This window comes from Haliotis rufescens, unplaced genomic scaffold, assembly GCF_023055435.1.
Source record: "Haliotis rufescens isolate VD_foot unplaced genomic scaffold, xgHalRufe1.0.p SCAF_18, whole genome shotgun sequence".
In the NCBI taxonomy this organism is placed as follows: Eukaryota; Metazoa; Mollusca; class Gastropoda; order Lepetellida; family Haliotidae; genus Haliotis; species Haliotis rufescens.
In genome coordinates this window covers 11,716,593-11,728,295 of record NW_025963868.1, presented here as the reverse complement: position 1 = coordinate 11,728,295, position 11,703 = coordinate 11,716,593, and the positions used below count along the sequence as shown (strand labels likewise).

At 39.1% G+C, this 11,703-nt stretch overlaps 1 long non-coding RNA gene across 1 annotated transcript; it reads right to left on the bottom strand.

Moving 5' to 3' along the window:
* Positions 1-4,360: 4,360 nt before the first annotated feature.
* On the bottom strand, positions 4,361-5,821 carry LOC124118002. The gene is made up of 3 exons (XR_007221838.1): positions 5,777-5,821; positions 4,884-4,964; positions 4,361-4,549 (listed from the first exon to the last, which is right to left on the bottom strand). It is a non-coding gene; the product is annotated as an uncharacterized LOC124118002 (long non-coding RNA).
* Between the last annotated feature and the right edge of the window lie 5,882 nt (positions 5,822-11,703).

Below are 11,703 nucleotides of genomic sequence, written 5' to 3'. Positions count from 1 at the left end.
CACGTGTACGACTGGTCCGTGACAGGTCATGAGTGTTTCCCTGCTAGATAACCTCTTCAAAGAGATAATGTTCGTTTTAAGCTGTTCCTCTTTGCAGCATAACCGGCCATGTAGATGTTAATTTTCAGTATGCTGAGGCTTTGCATTAGCGTTGTTTATGTTCAAAGAAAAGAGTTTTTTTCATTTGGGATGTTCAGACTGAAATAACCACGTTGTGATAATCATATTCCATGCTAGCATGCAAGCATCCAAATTGTCTGCCACGGATTAAACATGCACGTCCAAACTGTGAATCACGACCTTAAAGTCAAGGATGTCTCCATGCCTATGCACTGTAAGATGTATTATTAAATTTAAAAAATTTCAATACTTTTCTTTTTATTAAAATTTATTAACCACAGTTATATATGCATATTTCCTTATCTAGAATAGTCATACAATATCATTGTCCCCGGCGTAATTGCGCTGAGTCATTTCGCACCAATTTTCCAGGTCCGTGTACCTTGTGTTGTAATCAAAAATGCATCTTACCAAAAAACTGTCCAATTGTCGATACTCGCTTACACATTCTGGTGGGTAGCTATAGGAGTTATATAAACACAATATGAATATAACTTTAATATATGTTTTTTTCCAGGTCGAAGTATATAACATGTTGTGGTGAAAGTAGTAATCTAGTTGTATTATACTGCAATGATTGATGGACCATACATGAGACACGAATTAATTGAAAACAAAGCCAGTAATCTGTCAGCCTATCAAGCCTTTATTTCTACAGGAAGAGGACAATAAACATTGAATAGATACTCAAATAAAGCCGAACCAGTACGTCACGCAAGCATTTTGCAGAAAAGTGATCAATGTAATAGATAATGTGATTTCAGGACATTCAATCATTGACTCTTCAGTCATTCACGCTTTCCTGTTAGAGATTCAGTGAACATGATATTTACACAACATATTACGGCGATACCGTTTGTGTAACTAACGATTCCAAAGTGACAAGTTACAGATACATTTGAAGTGACACAAACACGAAATATACAATACAGATGCTAGTAATCCCAGCTAAAATAATCACATATGTATGCTATATAGAGGTCCTAACAACTGTTCAGATGTTCAGGTGGAAATAGGTAATGAGACAATTTAAAACGTCAACACCATGGAACTAGTGTCTAATATCTGCCGAAAGGCAAAATAATTATGACAACCGCATGAATGCATCACTGAAAATCAGTTGTGACACCAGGTGTTACGAAAAAGGATAAGCATGTCTTGCCTGTTCCAGCCGTACCTCCTATGCACAATTTTCATAAAAAAATATGTGTTTGTGTTTTGCAACACCAAGCAATAATTCTGCTATATGACGATACATCAGTTTTGACAAAATGTTTTTTCGCAAAGATTTGCCTTTACACCTATTATACCAATGGCGTAATGTCATTATGATAATAGCTTAACATAGTGGCCGAAAATGCCACCAACACTGGGGGATGTATATATATTTGCTGGTCTGACAACTTAAAACAGTGGTTTTCACACTACTATGTTCTCAGTGGTGGATTTTCGTAGTCAGCATTCTCGGGCACAGTGTTGTAGTAAACATCGTTTGCATTTATGCTGGAGTGTCTGGAGGCTTCCTTCTTGATCTCGGAGTAACAGGGATCTGTATTGCCACTGTGAGCCAAAGTGTCGTAATGACGTGCGTCAACCTCAGCCAGTGATACATCTGTACAAAACACAGATACAAATAAGGAGTGTTGTAGACACGAGTCGTGTTTTACGTTACACACTGACAGACGTTGCTTCACAACAGTTTATTTGTGATACAAAGCTCCTCAGCATTAATATTGTTTATTATTTGTATGGAGATGATCTGTTATAACCAGCTGTCATCCAATGTATGGATGCCCTACTTGAGAAGCTTTAGATTGTTCCCACTGACAAGGCCTCAAATAATTAACATAACCATTTTGTGTAAGCATCACTACATTAATTGTTTGATTAAAGAATTTGGTATAAATGACATATCAAATAATGCCACATATTAGGTCAGTATGTTAATTGAGGATGAAATCTGCCGAATCAATGAATCAGTAACATCAACTTTTGACTTGACTGTAAAACCTGAGGACTTATCCATTCCTCTTTTGTACTGGATTCCAAAACCGTAAAAAGAGAGATATATTGCTGGGTTCAGCAAATGTACCACAAAAGCCCTGTATCTACGATTAACCATAATCATTCATACACTCAAGAAAGAAATTTCTTATTTCCACAGAAAATATTTGAGACAAATGGAATTATTACCATGTGGATTCTCAAAAAAATAAATGATTTGCTTGACTTTTTTACAAACTCTGAAAAGAACCAACTTCAATTCTGTCAAAACATTTGATTCTTCAACTTTGAACACCACAATACCATTTGGGAAACGTGAAGGAAAACTTCATGCCTTGTTCCATTTGGGCTTGTTTATAAAGATAGTGACCATATATAGCGTTATGTATCTATCATTAGAGGTTCTGGACAGTTTGCCAAATATGGAAGCAAATACCCAAAATGGGGATGACTTCAACTTTGCAGTGCTAAACGTTCACTTTGTGTGGAGCAGTATTCCATCAGCAAGAGCCCTTGGTGTCTTCATTTCACAACTTTTGAGGTATATTACTCTTTCTACCAAGATCTGAAAGAGGGTCACACTACCCTTGCTCCGAAGCTGATTGATCAGGGTCACAGCACTTTAGGCACTAATAATGCTTTCAAAAAGATTTATGGTAGACATGTAGGTGAGATGTTGAATCACTCAATGTTGACAATATTATGACACATGTATTAAAATCCATTCTTTAAATCAGTCACGGCAAAAGGTACAAGTACGACCTACAAATCACATGATATTTAATCAGTTTCTGATTACAAATAATTGTAAAGTATTGCTATCCTCCTTACAAGTGGTGTAGATTACCTTGCTTGACTTTTACATTTAGTCTCCTCACAACAACTACACAAATAACGATTACGATAAGGATCATCATGCAACATCCTGCCCCGCAGTGATGTACATGGTGTCATCTTGAACATAAAACGTATACTGGGCCACTGGGCGTCTGGTCCATAAACTTTGAAAACTTTAATGTGAAAAGCGGAGTATCTAGAAATAAAACATGAATGCTTTATAACGCTGTCATGGATGTTCTGGTTTGATCTTCAAATCACTTAACATCAAATTAGAATCTGATACCAAATAATTCTAATTTGTTCTGACTGTCATCAAAGAGGGGTAGTTTACCTTCTGTGACGTTTCCCTTTCTTCTCGTCCTTACAACACATACACAGATAACGATTATAATGAGGATGAAGATTCCTCGTCCTGTCCCAGCAGCGATATGCATGGCATCATCTTGAAGAAAAAACAAATACTTGGCTAGTAGGTATACTGTCCTTGAACTTGGCAGATGGAAAAGTTTATATAAGTACATTTATGAGTTCGTATATATATATATAAGCAATGAGTATAAGTACTGAATAATCTAAGACAACTTAACTTTTACATGAAGAGAGTCCATGCTGTATACACGCAGATAGAATTGTTGACTTCGGTCTATGAGGAGCAATGATATATACGAAGTTACTAGTATTTACTTGATAATGTTTCACCATATAATTTAGTTTGATTGGGAAGGTTTTGAAAGGGAAATGGGATATTGATAAAGCACAGTAAAGTTCTTCTCTCAGGCACAATATAGTAAAATTAGAATAAGTGGAGTAAGATTAAATACTGTTTGAATTGGCCAGTGCTTTCAACCTGTACCACGTATGAGTCTCATCAGGCCATAACTGAATAACGAACATGAAGTTATGTAACGTGTAACCTGATAGATACGAGTAACCTTTTATGCAGAACTGTACAAAACTAGGTTTTAGGCATACTAAGCAGAGATGGAGATTATATATGAGTGCTACATTCTTAAGTTTCTTAATATCAGTAACCTATAATTGCCATCATGGCCGACTCACATTAGAATTCAGCTGATCCAACTTTTCTTCGGTTACCCGATGACGTTAATAAGCACGTTGTGAGTAATGGGTGTATGGTCCATGTTTTTTTTTCCGTGCCACTTATCGTGGCGTGACGACAATATCGCTTACTGTGTTATTTATAATAGATCATTCGTTTACAATGACAAAGCTAAGTCAATATAAGAAGTTTAATAAAATGCCGCACCGAAATAATGGGGTTGATCTATCACAATATCATGTGAAAACCGCAATGTCTAGAGATATGTCTCAGTACTGTTTGTTTTAAATGTACATTCAGTGCACATTGTTGCTATGTCTTGCTATGTCCTGGGTCAGTATATGGTTTTGTTATATATTCATGAATGTTTCTAAATATGATATATATCGTACCCAAAGGTTAGTATGACGACTAGTACACAACTACCTTGATTATCGTTGCTCGGGGCAGAAGTTATGTTGATAGTTGTAAGATTTGCCAACGTTGTCAGCTGTGAACTTGTCTTATAAGTAGTCCCGTGAAAGCCTGACGACATAAATAATATATACAGATAATTATGAAATTTGCTCGCTCACCACAGAAGACATAAAATAACACACTTCTATAGTTTGAATATTCCGATAGACGAGCCAGATCATGTTCATTTTAGTGTGTTTAGGAACGGGCGTTCGAACATTTTACATACAAAGTTACTAAATTTGTGGATAGCTGAAACATATATTAGGTTAATGACATACAGAAGATTATTAAAACAGATAAAATGGCTTTCGCTGGCATTAGTGAGAATGACATCACTGGTATCAATACAATGTTTCTCTAAATATATAATACATCGTCAGTTTACCTGATACAAATCTACCATGAGTATCGCTGTCTGTGGTGATCGTTGTTGCTGAATCAGTCAGTGGTGTAGTTGACTTATCAGTAGTCCCAGGAATGACTGGATGCATAAATAATAATATTATTTGTGACATTTACTAGCTCAATATCGATACACATGAACAAGCGATTTTATATTGACCGCCTCCATGGTCAACCGGTTAGAGCGTTTGTCCTGAGAGGGGAAGATCGGTGGCTTTGACACCAGGCCAGGTCATACGACAAGGCATAGTATTCTCCTTGGGGAAATACACAGTTTTGTCTGATCGGAGTTAGTCTACTGTTTCTGAATGGGGAATGCATTTAAACTGCGCCACGCTGTCTGAGGTATCACTTTGAAACAGGCATGTGTCCTGACCAATACAAGCAACCACACACACGCACACACACACACACACACACACACACACACACACACACACACACACACACACACACACACACACACACACACACACACACACACACACACACACACACACACACACACACACACACACACACACAAGCACGCACGCACGCACACACACTCACTCACTCACACACACACACACTCACACACACTCACACACACGTACATGGACGTCGCTATATAAGTGGAGTAATGATGGACGCGACGTAACAACTTCACCTCACTCTCCGATAGTGCTAATACCGTATGTATCTGTGGGTGACCGATTTAAAAAGTTCTTAATTTGTAGATGGCGTGTTCATAGCTCTTAAACAGGTACGTATGGTTCCCAGGTATATATTTCATGAATCAGTTACATCTGCATCCGTTCTTGCACAATGTGTCATAGCATGATGTATGGGATCAGAAAGGACCCGTTGATAAAAACAAAGGAGTATGAGCGCATAACAAAAAGATCATACCCAACGTAAGGTTGTTACTGACTCTATTGCGTTGATCCTTACACCGCCACACAGCCCCAGCTTGGATGTATTTAGTTGTAGTTAGTGTCATGTTGTGCTGGTGGTCACCACAGCTTACACTGCCATCATTTGATGTGAATAGGTCGTAACGATATGCAGTATCATTGGCTGTATTATGGGGTGGGTTTCTGTTACAACCATGATGATGACCTGCAAACACTGACGTGAGAACTCGCTCCTCATCTAAATACCAATGTGTGAAGGACATGTTGATAGCGGTGTTGGTGTCACTGCAGACTAAGGTGATATTACCTCCTGACTGGAACTGAGTGAGTTCTAGAGGGAGACCACCTGCAACATTCCAAGATACAACCAGCATGAGAAGCATCCAGAACACAGACATGCAGTAACATTCTTCGTCGTTCTTCATGTACTTACATGAAACAGATAGGATATAAAGTGGTACAATCACTATTAAATTACACCTACGACATCCCGATGGTTCCATCTTTCGGGTGATTAGAAATTCAAACCTACTGTTATTTGTGTACGCAATCCATCCTATACACAGTAGTGTAATCAGGTGAATCCTGGTGTCCATGTTTTTCCTAAATCAAACATGCTCTCGTCAACATTCTTTAAGGTTTGGTTGAAATAATCCGACGGAAGTTACTACACATGACATACACACAGAGCAACGTGCAGCATTCTCCGCGAGCAAACACGAGCGCTCCACCAAATATGAAATACATCCTTATAAAGGAGGAACTATTCCTACAATCAGCATTCAGCTGTTTTTCCTGGTTTAGGTATGCACATACCTGTTATATTTGTATAAGTGGGTAACAAGGACAAATTCGACATGTACGTTCTGAAGGGTTGGTGTTCCCAAAAACTGACTCGCAAATGTGCATTTGTTCTTGTTCAAATAAAGCTAAATATCATAAACAATATCCGAGATGAAATAAGTTCTCATCGCCGGGTTGAAATGATGTTCAGGTTTCGTGATCGGATCTTGACACAACGAGGAGTGACAAACTAGCCTTCCTCATGGTAACTTGTCGACATTTATGCTAAGTAGGCAATAATAAGCTGGCTGCATAGCCAGTTGTCACGTCAGGGCGTGAACTTCTATTTTTCAGGAAAAAGACTGCCTCTGTGGGGACGTGGATAGAGCGTCTGCCCCGAGAGCTCGAGGTCAGTGGCTCGAACCCTGTCCGCATCATACCAAAAGAATACAACATTGTACTTCTTGTGATCCTGCTCGGCGCTTGGTAATAAGGGGGCTGAACAAGGATTTGTGAGCTGAAGTTATTATGTACCTAAGTGGGGTATGCATGTAAAACTGTGGCATGGTATCTCTGATGGGATTGTACTGTTTTATGCTGACTAGTACAAACAGCCACACACAACAGCTAACACTGTGATATATTCTTGAACGCAATGTTAAACTCCTTTTCATCATACACTGACATCCGTTGAAGTGAAAAGGTCGTAACTATATGCTTAACTATCGCCTGTGATGTTGGGTGTGTTTTTTGCACAGACATTCCCTGCAAACACTAACTTGAGAACTCGTACGTCATCCATATACCTTTGTGTAAACTCCATGTAGATAGTGGTGTCAGTAGTGCTGAAGACTAAGGTGACATCATCGCCTGACTGGAACTGAGTGAGTTCTAGAGGGAGACCACCTGCAATATTCCAAGGTACAACCAGCACATGCATGAAGGTACTAAGTATTGAGTTGTAGCCAGTGTCATGTTGTGCTGGAGGTAGCCACACCTTACGCTGTCATCCTTTTATGTGTACAGGTCGTCGCATTATCAGCTGTAATGTTGGGTAAGTGTTTGGTACAGACATTACCTGCCCACACTGACGTGAAAACTAGCTCCTCATCTTTATCAATATGTAAATTAAATGTCGATAGTGTTATTGGTCGTGATTTTCACTCTTCAACACCTGTCATGTTGGAATTCCCACGACGTGCACAAACAAAAGTGGTAAGGGAGTACTTTTCAATGCTTCGATCGCGATACAATTACACGACATACACCATATCTATACGTATATAGATAATTCAAAACTTTGTATAATGTTGGTTGGTTGGTTGGTTTGTTGTTTAACGCCGCACTCAGCAATATTCCAGCTATATGTAAATAATCGAGTCTGGACCAGACAATCCAGTGATTAATATCATGAGCACCGATCCATGCAATTTGTATCGATGACATGCATGAACCAAGTCAGCGAGCCTGACCACCCGATCCTGTTAGTCTTGACATAGGGAAACCTACGTGTGTCCGTAATCCGTCCTATCAACAACAGAGTAGTCAGGTATACGAGAAAGCCCATGCTGCCAACACATCGAATACACTCTCGTGAATGTACCTTGAAGGTTGCTAAAATACTGTAAAACTAGTCACTACACACCATGCCCTACACTGAGCCGCATACAGTGTGGCTGTTCAGTCAACAACCACTCTCAGGGAACTGTTATTTCCTTGTTTAGATAGAGTCGGAATCAAGATTTTTTTATGAATATGAAAAGGTTTTCGCTGCTTTTATTTAGATAATGATGAATAGATACCCGTTAGTGTGGATAAAATGGAACGAGTCGCTATTGAATTCAGCTGACCTGAGACAGTACATTTGCGAGGCAGGCTACAATAGGTTCGTTATCACAACCTATTAAAACTGCCCTAGCCAAATATAACTTAGCAGATTCTTACAATCGGCTTTTCGATTCATACCTCAATGAACCGAAAAAATTCACAGTCAATGCTTGTAATTAAATTCAATAACAAAAACATGTTTTATCTACAATAGTTTAACCAAAAACAGTTGTATATATCAAAGCGGACAAAAATGACGAGATTGATAAACATTCCGGGTGTAGGAATACATACTGTGGCGTGACATGAATCTGCTGACTGTTTAATTACGCACATAATTTGACACGCCTACAAAGTCAGTAGCCAATCAACTGAGAGTATGATTAAAACAAAAGTCTTAGGACCTGTCAATCAAGGCAAGGAGCGAGAAGAAGTGCAACACTCAGACTGTAACGAACTGGAACAAATATGCTCGGGAGATGGCGGCTGTTTCAAATGACATGGTCAGTTACCGCCAGATTCAAACATTATTTCTCTGAGAAGGGAAGATACTTTTTGAAAAATGCTGATTAATAAGAAATGAAACCAGAAGACATGAAAGTTGTGGAACCGAGGCGAACCGGAAAAAAACAGGCGAGCGAGCCTGCACGTTTGCTTTTTCATTCCTTCTCAACCTTCGGTTCTAAAGAGTTGTTTGGACAATGAATATGCTTAAGTTTTTACAAACCTTTAGGAAGAATAATATAAATATCGATAGATATTTATTGGTACGATCGTTATAATGAATGAATGCTCCTCTGAGAGGTAGCGGGGACGAAGGTAGGGGTGGCGGTCTACACTGTAGTCAGCGCTGTATTAACAAAGGTACAACAACACGAGAATGAGTAACACTTCTTACAACTGGTATCAAACGTGTGTGTGAGATCGAATTCCAGGTCCGTGATAGGCTTCTTCACGGTGATGACCTAAAGGTCAGATTTTGAAGGACCACTTGATTGCAATTCATTCAAATTTTCTCGTTTTTCTGTCGAATTCAGCTATGGTTAAGAAATTTTCTTTTAAGGATTTTTAATAATTTTATTTGTTTTGTCACATCAGGTTTGCATTTTCAGCATCGCTTTGATAATGCACAGATATTTGCTGAAACGATATTTGGAGTGTAACACTAAGTGTGAGTGGTCAGCAGTAAGCCGGATGACATCACTCATGGTCGTTATGTTATGTATTATGTATTAATTCGTCACTGCGATCTGAAGAATACCACATATCCATCGATCCATGCTGACATGGTCTCATTTTAGGGTCACGCCGAAGACCCGGGTTCGATTCCCGACATGGGTACAATGTGTGAAGCCCATTTCTGGTGCCCCCTGCCGTGATTTTGCTGGAATATTGCTAAAAGCGGCGTAAAACCATACTCACTCACTCACTCACTCATTTTAGGGTAATGTAAGACACAGATTATTGCACTCGTGCCCGTCAAATAAGATTTATCTTTCTCTCGTCAGTAACGTTTCGAAATAATTGTTGTAATACATAAATGGTATTTGCTAGACACTCTCTAGTAACCTCTATATCTTACCGGAACCGTCACTTGTCTTTCATAGTCTGGCAATGTTTAATTTAAGAAGTAATTTGTATAAAAGGATGCAGTGCGCGCAGGACAAAGTCGATGTGGACGGGCGTCGTGAAAGCGTCCAAAAAACGTTGTTTTTCCGTCCAATGACCATATACGGAAAAAGCGACATTTTTGTGCTTGCAATGCATGTTAACTATTTACTTTCGGAAGGGACCTCTTCAGCAAAGGTTTTTGCTTGGAGCTTCTATATTTCTGTAGCCCTTCATCTGTGTTCAATGGAAGAAACAATGTACCACCCCTGCGTGAGATGTGATAATGCTCACATGTGAGGCTTTATGACGCTATCAGTTCCTTGAGTCTACCCTCTCTCATAAGCCTTTTACAACTAAAAACAGTTCAAATGAAGAAGCTCTTTTTTTATCAAAACTCGTTTCCTTTTATACTAGCCTAACTTTGGTTGCTGGCGACCTAGAGACCATTTTTATCTCCTGTTGTCAAGAGAATCCTCTTTTAAATGTTTTATATGTAACATTTTCCAGTCACAATATGGCTGAGTTGGTGAGTTGGGTTTAATGCTGCTTTTAACAGTATTCCAGTTACATCACGGCGTGTCAGCTTAATGTGGGGGGAAAGCCCGAAGTGGTGCAGGTCACAGACTTTATCACTTCGGTGAAACCCACGAGTGCGGGTATGGTGCTGACAAATCTAGAAACATAATCGGGGCGAACTGGGATTCGAACCAACAATCATATGTTTCTGGCGTGCCAAAGGGACGCAACTCTGCACAGCGAATCGCAGCGCCTTCGACGACTGGGCAACCCGTGCCCCCAGAGAGAATAATAGTGTCATGTAGATGACATTTTTTGTTTCAAGGACCCCTTAAAGTACATATCTGCATTTATTTGTTTTTGTTGTTGTTGTTGTTGCAAAAATATGTCAATGCATTGTTTTGTATTACAGGCAAGAAGTTTACATACAAATAAAAGATTCTACTTCTACAGTCTCAGGGCAATACTGAATTATGCCGAACATCACTGAACAATATTGATGAATAGTGGGTAACACTGAGTAATACTGACATGTTTATTTGTTTGTCGCTGAACACCGCCCTCAGCTACATACAATACCTGTATGGGTCTCCTCCCATTAGTAAGACAGCCCAGTTGTGAGACACCTTAAAACAATAGTGTCATACCTGGTAGTACATGTTAATCAGGTAATTAACCCATATCATGAAAATGGACTTGTCTTATTATAGACAAAAGAAATGACTCAAGATGCTTGATACCCTCTTTTACTTTATTTCATTCAACATTTTAATTCATCCATCCCTTAAATCCATTGTTTTAACATATTCGCCACTTAGAGTTCAGTTAAAGTTAATATCACAGTTCACATCACAGTTCACATCGAGGTTGTCACACCGACACAACCTGTATAAAGATGGCCTGTAAATAATCGCGGCTGAGCCAGATAATCAAGTGATTACGATGACACACAACATCATGTTCAGTGTACAACACACAAACAACCAAGCCACCGAGCCTGACAACCCGATTCTCTCCCACACACTGACTGGTGTAAGGCAATAGACAAAAACATTCAGCGCTTGTACTGTTTGGTTGCTGCCGAGCGTTAATCAGTTATATTCCCTCTAGCTTCTGTGTTCATAATGTATAGTTCGTAAGTGTTTAGACGGTTGGGCAAATCATATATCTTAAATAGTTGTGATG